Source organism: Mus pahari, chromosome 4 (assembly GCF_900095145.1).
Source record: "Mus pahari chromosome 4, PAHARI_EIJ_v1.1, whole genome shotgun sequence".
Lineage (NCBI taxonomy): Eukaryota > Metazoa > Chordata > Mammalia > Rodentia > Muridae > Mus > Mus pahari.
In genome coordinates, this window is record NC_034593.1 from 69224277 (window position 1) to 69236795 (window position 12519).

Consider the following 12519-nt stretch of genomic DNA (forward strand, 5'->3'; position numbering starts at 1 on the left):
ATATAAAACTAGCCTGTAAGAGAAATAACATTGTTTTTATCCTTCCCTTTTCCAATCTGAAGTTTCATAGAGCATAATAATTTCTGAGCACACCTGTGACACTCATAACATCTGCAATGCTCATCAGAAACCAGTTTCCACTTACACTATTAGCTTCCTGAGTTCACATCTTACAGGTAGACAGCAGTCTTAAGAGATAAATGTAGAACAGAGAATATATCACTTTTAGAGAGTTAGTAGAGTTTTTTTCATTAGTCCTGTGGTAATTTCATTAATTCTGTGAATGAAAATCCACGCCCTCCCCCTCACACACACAGGCTCATATATTTGAATGCTTGGTCCCAGTTGGTGAAGGTCCTATTTGGGAAGGCGTAGCCTTATTGGCAGACATGTGTAGACATGGGGTGGGCTCTAAGGTTTTATAAGCCACACATTTTCAGTTAGCTTTCTCTTGGCTCCACGTTATTGTTTCAACATGTTTGCTCTTAGCTCCTGCTTTGGTACCATGCCTACAAGCTAGCTGCTATGCTCCCAGGAATTATGATTTTGAATTTACCCTCTAATATTGTAAGCCCAATGAACTCTTCTATGAGGTCTGTTGGTCATGGTGTCTTGGAGCAGCAATAAAAAGGCGGATAATACAATTCTTTGATAATTTAATATTACACATATAACATATTTTGATCATATTTACACACTACTCATACCCTAAATCCTCCCAGATTCACTCATGAATCTGTGATGATGGGAAAATAAAGCAGAGCAAAGGTTAGGATGTGAGTTAATTGACATTAAGGACTTTTAAAACCACATGGAAATCTATTTTATAAGCTTAGCACAGACACTTATATCACTGTTCATATACATACAAATAGAACGTGTGTGTGTGTGTGTGTGTGTGTGTGTGTGTGTGTGTGTGTTCAATTGAAGTTACCCTACACATTGAATAATGCTTTTCTCTGAAGCCATAGATGGTCCAACAAAAAAGGGAGAGCCAACTGTGGGATGCCTCCACTGTAGTGATGGCCAGGAATGATGGAAGGACCACCAAAAACAATACGGGGATATTTTCATTGCTCTTACTTGTGCACCATAAATTGATGCCAAGATGAAATTGATGCAAATACCATATACTTTGGTCCCAGAACATAGAGATATCAAATTGAGCCTGAGCAGAATGAATCCTCCATGATGGCTAGTTTTCAGGGTACTGGGGGGTGTTACGCACTCTGTATTCTGCTGTGACAAAAGTAATTGACAGTCTTACCCTGCTGTTAATCCCATGAGCTACAATAAAGGCTGGTCTGGCAAGAGATACCGTGGCTCCAATAGTGGCATGACTGCTGTGGCAGTAATCAATTATTTTTGATGACATTTAAGATGCGTTCCCTGGGAAGAACTGCATGTCTGATAGTATAAATCTGGCCACGAACTCATAGCTGGGAAGCTACTAGGCCTCATTTATGAATCTAGTACTATTACACTGCTAAATATGAAACTGCCTGCAAAAGATGTATATCTTTACACATAGATTACTGCAACTGTCCTCATCAGAGACATTTCTTTGTATAGTGCACGCACAGAAACTAACAATGGTTGGAACTGAAAGATTAAGTGACTCTGATGTGCTCATCCACAAAAGTGAATGGAGGCCAAAGCAAATGCACCATTGTTGCCCAACATAGTAATACAGATAAAAGGTATAGAGTACTTTTTAATGCTACTATAGAAGAATAACTATACTGAACTCTGTGATTACCCTTCTCATTTCACCTGAATATATAATGGGCAGCTTAGTTCTAGAACATGGATTGAGGGCTGGTCTCCTTAATGGGCTCATTTCCTGGAGCTAACTCTATTCTTTATACCTTGCATTCTGGTGATTATTTTTTTCTCAGATATCCCAAACACAGCTCAGCTTTCCTCTGGAGTGTGTGATGGGTAAGTCTTTATTCTATCCAATTGGTCCCAAGTTTACAACTGCCCAGAGTGTAAAAGCTGTGTGAGCATTGTGTCTTCTGTCTAGAGCCCAAAGAATATTATGTACTAGCAGTATACACAGTCGGAGATTTCTCACTGAGATGGAACAGCAGAGAGATCCTACCTGGACAAGATTGTGTAGTTGGGGAATCAGGAAAGAGTCCCCACTAAGGCAATGCTGGAGGGACTTTCAGACTGGAGCTATCCCTGTGATCCAAGAACTGGGGATCTACCAGATGCCATTCAGCCTAGGAAAGCTGAGAGCCTGCACAATAGCTGCAAGATTTGCTGTCTACTATGACCACAGGAAAGCTGTTGGACAGACCCGCCCAGAGCTCTGAATTGCTCACCCCCACTTATAAGTATCTAAGTATAAAGTCAGAATGTTTTCAGTGATTTTTTTTCTTTGCTTTTGCATTTGTTTTTTGTTTTGTTTTGTTTTTGCTTTTGTTTTTTTTTTTTTTTCAGACAGGGTTTCTCTGTGTACCCCTGGCTGTCCTGGAACTCACTCTATAGACCAGTCTGGCCTCAAACTCAGAAATCCACCTGCCTCTGCCTCCCAAGTGCTGGAATTAAAAGCGTGGACTACCACTGGCTGGCCACAGACAGTTTCCTTATGTCTTGTCCTTTAATGTAAATTGTATTTGCTTTGGGAATTACTTGAAACGTTTATTTCTCTGTTTTTATTTCTTTGAAGACTTTTAAATTATATTTATTAAAAAGTTACATTTATTTATTGTTTTGTGTGGGTGTTTGTGTCTATATAGTGTTTGTATATGTGTAGGTGTGTACATGTGAATGTCAGCGGACAACTTTCCAGTGTGGGCTCTCTCCATCCACTTCAGTTCTGGAGTTAGACTAGAACTCAAGTTCTCAGCCTTGGAGGCAAGTGCCTTTACTTGCTGATGAATAGTGCCAGCCCTATTTCTGTCTTTCAAATTGTAATATCTGTCTTATGCTTTTCTACCAATTGTTTTGGTAATAAACAACTTGTTTTGATTGCACAGACTCCCAGGTGGAGGAAATCTGCCTGGGGTAAAACCACTCCTTGATTTACATGAGAATTTGCACATTAGGCATTTGAGTACACTTTGAATAAATTAAGGCTTTTGAGGTTTGGAGATAGAATGATTATACTTATGTGTCCTGTCAGAAGCAAATGAGTTTTGAGGGGCCAGAGGCAAAGTTTACAATTTCAAGTTTCCATTGCAGAACACATATTGAATAAAGTTACTATTGTTACACTGTGGGTCACTTGCTAAGGGTGGAATGCAGGTCCTTGCTCCTGCAGAATCAACCATTATGCCACTGAGCTACATTCCTAATCTAAGAAGTCAGACATTCTAAAAGCTTTTCTATCTGAGGTACCTGCCCTTAGGAATAGACTGATGCCATCCCTGCAGGAGTGAAGGAGTGACCTGTGGGTTCTGGTCTCCTCTACCTCTCACGTGATCTTGCTTGCTCTTCTACCATGCTTGTGAAACACAAAGCTCATGGATTTCCCATGCTTTCCAACAGTGACCTACTGACTTTACTAATACTAGCCTATGCAGCTTTTGGTCTTCTTTTATAGCAACAGAAAATGGCCTGAGACAGCCATACACTAGAAACTTCGGTCTTCTCAAAATGGCTTTTTTTTTTTTTTTTTTTTTTTCAGAGAAAAGTGGGCATTCAGTGTTGATTTCTATATTATGAGCTCCCTGTTTAAGATCACGAAAGTGACTTCCCAATGTGGTTTCCTCTCTGAGAAGTAGGTTGATCAATAACATGTCACATATAGTTTATTCTTCTACTAAATTAAAATGTGATATAAGTACCACTTCTTTCATATAAGCAATATTTCCTCAAATACTAAAAATTTTCTGTCACAGTGTTTTTCAAACTAGTACAAAAAAGAAAACATTTTCCCCTGAAATTACTTTGCAAACTTAATAGGAAGTAAACACTAATCTTCATTACATGGCAGAAGTTATTTAAGCTCCTTACCTCTCAGAATAACAATGATTTGAATTTGACTTCCATGTAGAAAACAACTACAGTGCATTTTTCATTTGGAATGAATGTAGTTTAAATGAGGTTTAATTTTAGAAAATAGTTATCAGGTACCTTCTGTTGAGATCTCCTGCTGTTTGGATGTGATTTTTATTTCAGAAAGTCTGCAGTTACAAATTCCATTTTCTTCAGAATGCAGTCACATGAGTGAGGGGTTTGAGCAGAACACTTGCTGTTACGTTCCTTTCACAGTCATGCTTTCTGAATGTGTTTTCAATTAGAAAAATCTCAATAGTTTATTTTAAAATCTAAATCCTTATTCAATTTTTAACCTTCGAATTATACGGCCATTTTGAGCCCAGTCCCTACTGTTCTTGATGCTGGAAGTCACCCAAATGGGGCAAATTCTTTTTCAGAAAAGATTTTTTTTTTTTTAAATAATCTAGGTTTTGAAACTGCAGTGCCAAAAGAACAGATGGTGTACTCAATAGACAGGGCAATGCTTCTCTGGAAATCTAACCACAATATCCAGCGCACGCCATAAACAATTCCATCTGTAAGCACTTGTAGCTCTATTGGAAAAAGAAATGAAGCAAGTAAAGAAAATGTGTACTGAAGTCACTCGGAGTGCAGAGTGGTGGTACAGAGTGGGGGTCCCAAGGAGCTACCAAGTGAAAGAAAGAATGAAGGGTAATAATGAGATGTCAACTGAGTAGCATCCTCTCACCGGAACAATCGAAAAGCACAAGGATTTACAACAGAAAATCCATGCCACTTTCAATTTGTTGTAATTCCTTCTTCATCTAGTTCAAATAAGCCCCATTTCAGAAAAATCTCTAGTAATCATCATATTGACACTTCATCTAGACTGAGTGCTAATGAGCCAAAATTTCCTCGCAATAATTTTTACCCGAAAGCTCACACTGTCACAGCCCATCAAAGAAAAAGTGCCAGGCACACTTTCAATCAAAGAGTATTTTTCTCCTGCACAAAATTCAGGTTTCAAGTACAGGGGTTATTTGTTCCTAAATATTCTTTGCCCTACTCCATTTTCATTGCCTACATGATTTGCAATGAAACACAGCAGAAAAAAAAAAATTTCTCCTTTGCTCAAATTTTGTATCCTTCTTTATCTTTTCCTTAATATGATTATTTAATTTCAGCGAAATCTTCAAGAAGCAGTCCACTGATGACAGCCATGTATATTTCTATCTTAAAACAAATTACGATATCTTATATAGATGTGTCTATATATATAAATTCTTTACTTTAGTCGATAAGGAGAAAATATGGTAAAACTGGTGAAACCAACAAGAATTTCTAGCAAGGATACTGCCTAGAGGCATCTAAGAAAGCCCATTTTCTTGCAGCTGCACTGCCCTGTCTACATTTTCCTGTTGTCATATTGTTGTTGTTCAGATTTCAATAGAAATTTAATGTTATTTTTTATGATACTTATAGATTATTCAATGCTCAAAAGATAACTTCATACTATCAGTTGTAACTAAATCGTACTTTAAAGTCGGAGATCAACATTTCATTGTTTAAATGATAGACATCTACACAAAGAGAAAGTTACAAATGTCAGTGTCATCCACAATTGCCCTCACATGAAAAAAAAAATCCTCTCACATACAGACACACACATATACAGACACAAATTTACAGATACATACTCACACTCCTAGCCACATGCACACTTACACATAGACTCAATGGCACACACTCACATACATATAAAAAAAAAAGGGGTAAAATGAGGAAGAGGGAGAGAGAGAGAGAGAGAGAGAGAGAGAGAGAGAGAGACAGAGACAGAGACAGAGACAGAGACAGAGACAGAGACAGAAATTGCCATTTGCTAACATATTTTGAAATAAAAGAAAACAGTATTTTTCTGTCTCTGGATTTTTTTCAGTTCTCTTTGCTATTTCTCTGGGTCATGAAATTTCAATCACAGCTATTTTTGGCATTTTGAAAGAGATAATTGATTTGTTTTTTGTCTTTTGTATCACTGAGTTCAGACTACATAGAATGGAATGGAGAAGAAAAATAATCATACAAGGAGTATGCCATATTTTAGAGAATATCAACTTTACATGTATGTACGTGTGTATCCTCTATGTGTAAAATATGTGTGAATACATCCATGCATACACACACACACACACACACACACACACACACATATGTGTGTCTATGTACATATGTGTGTGCGTGTGTGTGTGTGTGTATCTGAGTTTGAGCACATGTATGTGTATTTTTCTCTCTTGTTGTAAACTATATCAGTAAAGATTGCTGTCAAAGCATTTTACTATTGAACTTTTCTTTATCTGGGTCTGAATGATTTAAGGAACAATGACACTAGACCTGTCATGTTCAAGAAATGGTCCCAAACAAGCACAACCACAAATCCTTAAAAAAGGTCATGGATGATGCAAAAGCCAATAGAAATAGGAGATTATGTTAGGCAGATTTTTTGTCCCTGTGACAAAATGCCTGACAGGGATGATTTAAATGAGGGAAGATTTATTTCTTATTTTTTCTCATATTTTCAGACGTTTTTGTCCACTGCAGTTAAAGAACATAGTGGAGCAGAGCACCTAACATTACAGGAATAAAAGATAGAGAAGAGGGAGGATGGAGGATGTCCTTATAAGACTTTGCTCTCTCAAGTCCAACCCCTCTTATCTATGCTGGGCTTCAGTTGATTGCATATTGCAAACCAAATTCAACAAGTTTTTACTCCTTTACTCTGGAAACACTCTCACAGACACAGCCAGAACTTACTACATGGCTCCCCTAAGAGCTTCTCTGTTCAGTTGACAATCAAGATTAACCCCTCAAAGGCAGACAGATAAAAACAAATATTAATGCAGATGCCTCCAAATATTTATTTTTGTTCTTTTTCATGTCCACTATCTAGGTGATATTAAAAGAATATATAAACTATATTTTAATAATTAATAATTTAACAACTAAGCAATACTTATGCCTAATTATTATGAATCTTGCTATAAATTTTGACTATATTATTTCTTCTATAAAGTCAGTGTTGAGTGCTTCATGTCATAGGAAGAATTTCTATATTTTTGCTTCTACCTCATTTTTGCCCTTCTCTCTCAGAGTTATTTTGAACAGGTATGTGACTTTCTACCTCATAATACTATTCTTATATAATCATATTGCAGTTGAAAGGTCAGTTTAGAACCTCTTGGAAAATTCCATCAGACCCTTCTCCTCCTGAAAGGGAAGGCTAATTAACATTCAGCAGGACAGACCAAACCAGGAGTGGGAGAGGCCTAGACCAAGTACACACATTTCCCTGAGCAGACAGACCATAGGCCACCTTCAGGGGGTAGGGGGTGGGGAGTCTAGAGCATGTAAACACATTCTGCAGGACAGACCATGCCACCTCATTCCCTAGAGACCAATGAATTTAAAAGTTACATTGTTCTGCCAATCACATTGTGCCTAATGCTGTGAAAAACTGTATAAAGACTGACCAAATGGGTACTGGGGGGCTGGGGGGGGAGGCTTTGCCATCTCTTCTTCAGATGTAGGATAACCAAATGCATTGGAACAATAAATTTCTCTTACTTTTTGCATTGATTCCCGGCTCCATGTGGTTCACTCAGGGAGTCGCTGGTAAGCTAAGGCTCACCAGCATCTTACATTGTATCAACATTCTACACTCTGTATTGAATTAATTCAACTTAGTAGAACTGTTTGAAACCATTTGTGCCTTGATCTAAAAATGAATTATTTATTCATCTTTAGAAAACAACTGTAATATCTACCTTATACTTAAATCTTACATATCAATTTTCTTTGTTGTTCTGCTTTACCAACTCAGTCTATAAACACCGATATAACCCATATGCAGCTACTCCCGCCAGCCTGTTCATCCTTCTCCAGAGACTCCCTGACCCTAACTTCCATGTACCCTTCTGATTTGCCAGATCTAGTCCCGATCAGATATTCAGGGCTCCTGCCATGTCTTGGCACTACTGCCTGCACTACAATCAATGTAGGATACTGAAAAGACACCACCTGACTGTCCTTAATGACAGATCCCTCTCATACCCATAGGAGCTCTCTATCCAACCAGATCTCCTTGCACACTCCAGGCTTGGAACAGAACATGCACCCAAACACAGGCCCAGTCTGTTTTGTCCGCCTGAATTCATTCCACACGAGTCATTTCAAAACTCTGGGCCTGACCTACCTTCATTCACATTCTTTCTTCTTCTCCAACATGCTCTGTCCATAACAGACAGACACAGAATTAACAATAGAGAAGTCAAAGAGGTCAAAGAAAAAAAATTAATGAAATTAAGGAAAAAGGACAAAGGGAACAAATGCGTGAGTACCATCCAAGAAAACACAAGAGTAATAGAAATGACCAAAACAGCCTAAGACATGAAAAAAGAATTCAAATAAACAGATGAACACATAAGACTGGTGGAAATCATGAAGTGATCTTTTTGGGTAAACATGAAAAATGGGGATAAGGTCTCTGAATAGTGAGGAAGAAGGGGAATAAACACATAAAAATAGATGTAATGATATCTGAAGAGATCCCAAAGAATCACACTGTTAACTACTTACTTAAAATACATATAGTTTATCTGTGATATATACAAGTTATATCTATCTCTAACTCTAACTCTATACCTCTCTCTCTCTCTCTCTCTATATATATATATATATATATATATATATATATATATGCACACACACATAAATTTTCAAATGAAAAATTTCCCATCTTAGTTGACAATGCTCCTTCTATGAGTCAAAGGCCATCTAACAAAAATTCCAACACTAGGCACTAGAAGCCTTCTTTTAAGTCATTAGTCAGGTTTATTCAAGAAATGCCTAAAATTTTACAAGGCACAGTTTTACCCTTGTTTGACTCCAAATGTATAAATTCCTATTTTTATGAATTAATTAATATTAAGCAATATATATGTGTGTATCTATGTATATATATGTGTGTGTGTGTGTGTATTAAGATATAGATAGATAGATAGATAGATAGATAGATAGATAGATAGATAGATAGATAGATAGATCAGACAAACCAAACAGCAGACCAGTCCAAGGTGGTTCCATGTGGTTGAGGTTTATTGAGCAGGGATGGGGGTGGCAAAGCAGGAAGAAGGGCAGAGAAGAGGAAAAAGTAAGAAAGAAGGGGGAGAGAAGAAAGAGAGAGAAGAGAAGAAAATGAGGAGGGGGTGATCCCCTAATTTATACAGAAAATGACATCACACCAGTGAGGGTGGGAACTGAGACAAGTGGATTGTGGGATTGAGGATCTTTGTCCTGGCAAACAGGTCAAAGGTCACATAGTTAGGCAGGTTCTTGGAGTATCCTGGTACTAACACCTATTGCTTGAGATACCATGAAGTTCAGAAACAGCCCAGAGACCTGAGCTAGAACTGACATGAAAGCTTCTTCTCTGAGTATTAGATTTCATGAGACTAGAAGGCACCAAAGCTTCCAAAAGAGGGAAACAACCAAATTACCTAATCACATATATTGCCTATAAACTAAATCCATTTCCAGTATAGCATGATAAAACAGAAGGTTCACCACTGACACTCATACCTTGGCAGTAACCAACTGCTCTCCAACTTAAAATCAAGCTTCAAAGAGGGAAATCATGCCTCATACCAGAAGTCTACCACAGGGATAGTAAAGTCTTGGATATTGGAGAAGAAACTACAAGCAAACCTGCCTAAACCAGCATATTCCCTGTACTGGCTAGTTGTGTGTCAACTTGACACAGCTGGAGTTATCACAGAGAAAGGAGCTTCAGTTGGGGAAGTGCCTCCATGAGATCCAGCTGTAGAACATTTTCTCAACTAGTGATCAAGAGGGGGAGGTCCCCTTGTGGGTGGTGTCTTCTCTGGGCTGGTAGTCTTGGTTTCTATAAGAAAGCAGGCTGAGCAAGCCAGGGGAAGCAAGCCAGTAAAGAACATCCCTCTATGGCTTCTGCATCAGCTCCTGCTCCCTGACCTGCTTGAGTTCCAGTCCTGCATCCTTTGGTGATCAACAGCAGTATGGAAATGTAAGCCGAATAAACCCTTTCCTCCCCAACTTGCTTCTTGGTCATGATGTTTGTGCAGGAATAGAAACCCCGACTAAGACACTACCTAACTACACTGTAAATATTTATTCTTATACTCATATAAAGGTCATTTTGCAAATAGTGGCAATGATTACAAGAGACCAAAACTAAAGGAATAGTTGTGGGGTCAGTCCTAAACAATGTATCTACAACACAACCCCGACACCTAAGGCTTAGGGATCACTGAAGAAGAGCTGATGAAGACATCACAAAAACCATAGCAACAGCATATTTAGTGCAAGATTGTGTCTCCTAGGACTATCAGAAGCTAACCTAACAACTCCTACCAACATGATCTCTCTAACAATGAGCAGAACCAGGACAATAGCAATACATATGCTAATAGCAATAGGGGAAAGTTCAAGAGGCCTCACCCCTACTCAAAAGTGTACAAGCAACAAAATACAGCTGAGAGCTGGAGAATGTGTTCCACAGGAAAAAACGCATAACAATTGGTTATCTAATACCTAGCAGTGATCCCTTAAACCCTACCTATGAGTAAGTGACATTGTACAGATCGAATAAGTTGAAGGCACTTATCTGTGACACATACATTTATAAGTGTGTATATGTAACAACAATTAATGAAAGAAAGAGGTCGAGCATTGTTAGAAGGGCAAGGAGGGTATATGAGTGTGTATTGAAGGAGAAAAAGAAAGGTGAAACTGACAGAACTATATTACAAACTCAAAAACTAAAGTAAATAATATTTTAAAAATAACAATATGTTCAAATGGAGACTGATATTAATTCTTTCATTCACTTCTACCCAAACCCTAGGAATGCAGTGACCTTAGGACTTTAAATGGCATGTATTTACTTAAAAAATAATTTACTTCTTCATTCTAGATGTCTTCTCTGAATTTTAGCTTCATATATCCAACAGCCTTGTTATAACTTTACTTGAACATATAACAAGAAGAAAAACTTCACAGTAATGAAGTAGAGATAATTCGATGATGGGCAAACATCAGAAACTTATCCTGTCCTATATGACTAAAAGGGTACCTAGTCAGGAACATTATATCCTCGTAATCCTTCCTCACTATTGCTAAGTGAACCCGCTTACTGTTTTTGTGTAAGTGTATTTGTGGACATTGTCATTCCTTCTGGAGCTGAAAGAAGGAGCCCTGGGTAATTTGATACTCAGAAGCTGGCAGAAGCACTGGGCTCATCCTAAAGACAGAATATCATTATCACAACTCTTACTAAATACCCAAGAGATACATATAAAACTACCCAATTTTAATAGTTATGTGGGATTATACATAAAAATAATAAATATTTACTGTTCTGTTATTTCTGTTATGAAAGTTTCTATAGCACTAGAAGTAATATCCTAGTTAATAACCTATAGTAGAAGTAAATTTTTAAGAAGTGGGACAATTCTCGTCAACTCACTACTACTCTACTTGAAATTGATAGGTTCCCTGGGAACTTTTCTCTTTTCCTCATATTTTATCTCCAAATTACCCTCAACCTCAATTGGAGAAAACCTCAAAATAAATTTATGTTCTCAATATCTTAACACATCTTTGATCTATTTGTTATCCTACTTTGTGTGTGTGTGTGTGTGTGTGTGTGTGTGTGTGTGAAATATATTTTTCTGTTCATCTTTTTAAATTCCAGAGTGTTTATGTGTAATGGCTTTTCATAAGTAGGTTAAATACTTCTTGGGCTATTTCCAAGGGTAACAGACACAGTTACAGAGGGAGACTATGAGAAAGAGGCCTGGAGATGAATGCCTGCCTGGTGATGACCGGCAATGAGGTGTCATCTAAAGCTCCAGCTAACCTAGAGAGTTCACTCTGAGACTCACCATCGTCATGATCAGCATTTCCAGGTTTGATTAGGAGGACTGAGCCTTCGCTGGCTGCACCGTGCTCGCAGCCTCCCACTGGAATGAGGCTACACTTAGGCCAAGGAAATACACTTACCACAAGAAAAGGAGATCACTGAAATAAGCACTCACAGATCATCAGGGTTGTGGTCTTCAGCCCTGAGGGGGATATAAAAAGTACATAGTAATGTCCAGTTATCAAATATAGCACATCACAGTGTGAAAAGCTATTGCGGAGCCTTCTCTTCCAATTTGAGATCAAGTTTGCACACCCTTTCCCACCACTTAATCATCTTCCTACTTACTTTGGGATATTTTGGATAACAATTTTTCATGCCAGTGATTTTTCTGGATATTTTCATTTGGGCTTGCTCTGTTTATCCTTTTACTTGGAACATTATTTTTAATCTGTATATTACATGAGTTGCCCCATTACATAAACCCAGTATCTGTCTGTGTACAAAAACAATTAGCAAATATTTAAAATTGTGGGACATATGGTGTTTGTCAAAATATCTCACAATTGCATCCTAATGCCATAGAATATTCTGTCCTGTACATGTAGTACAATGAG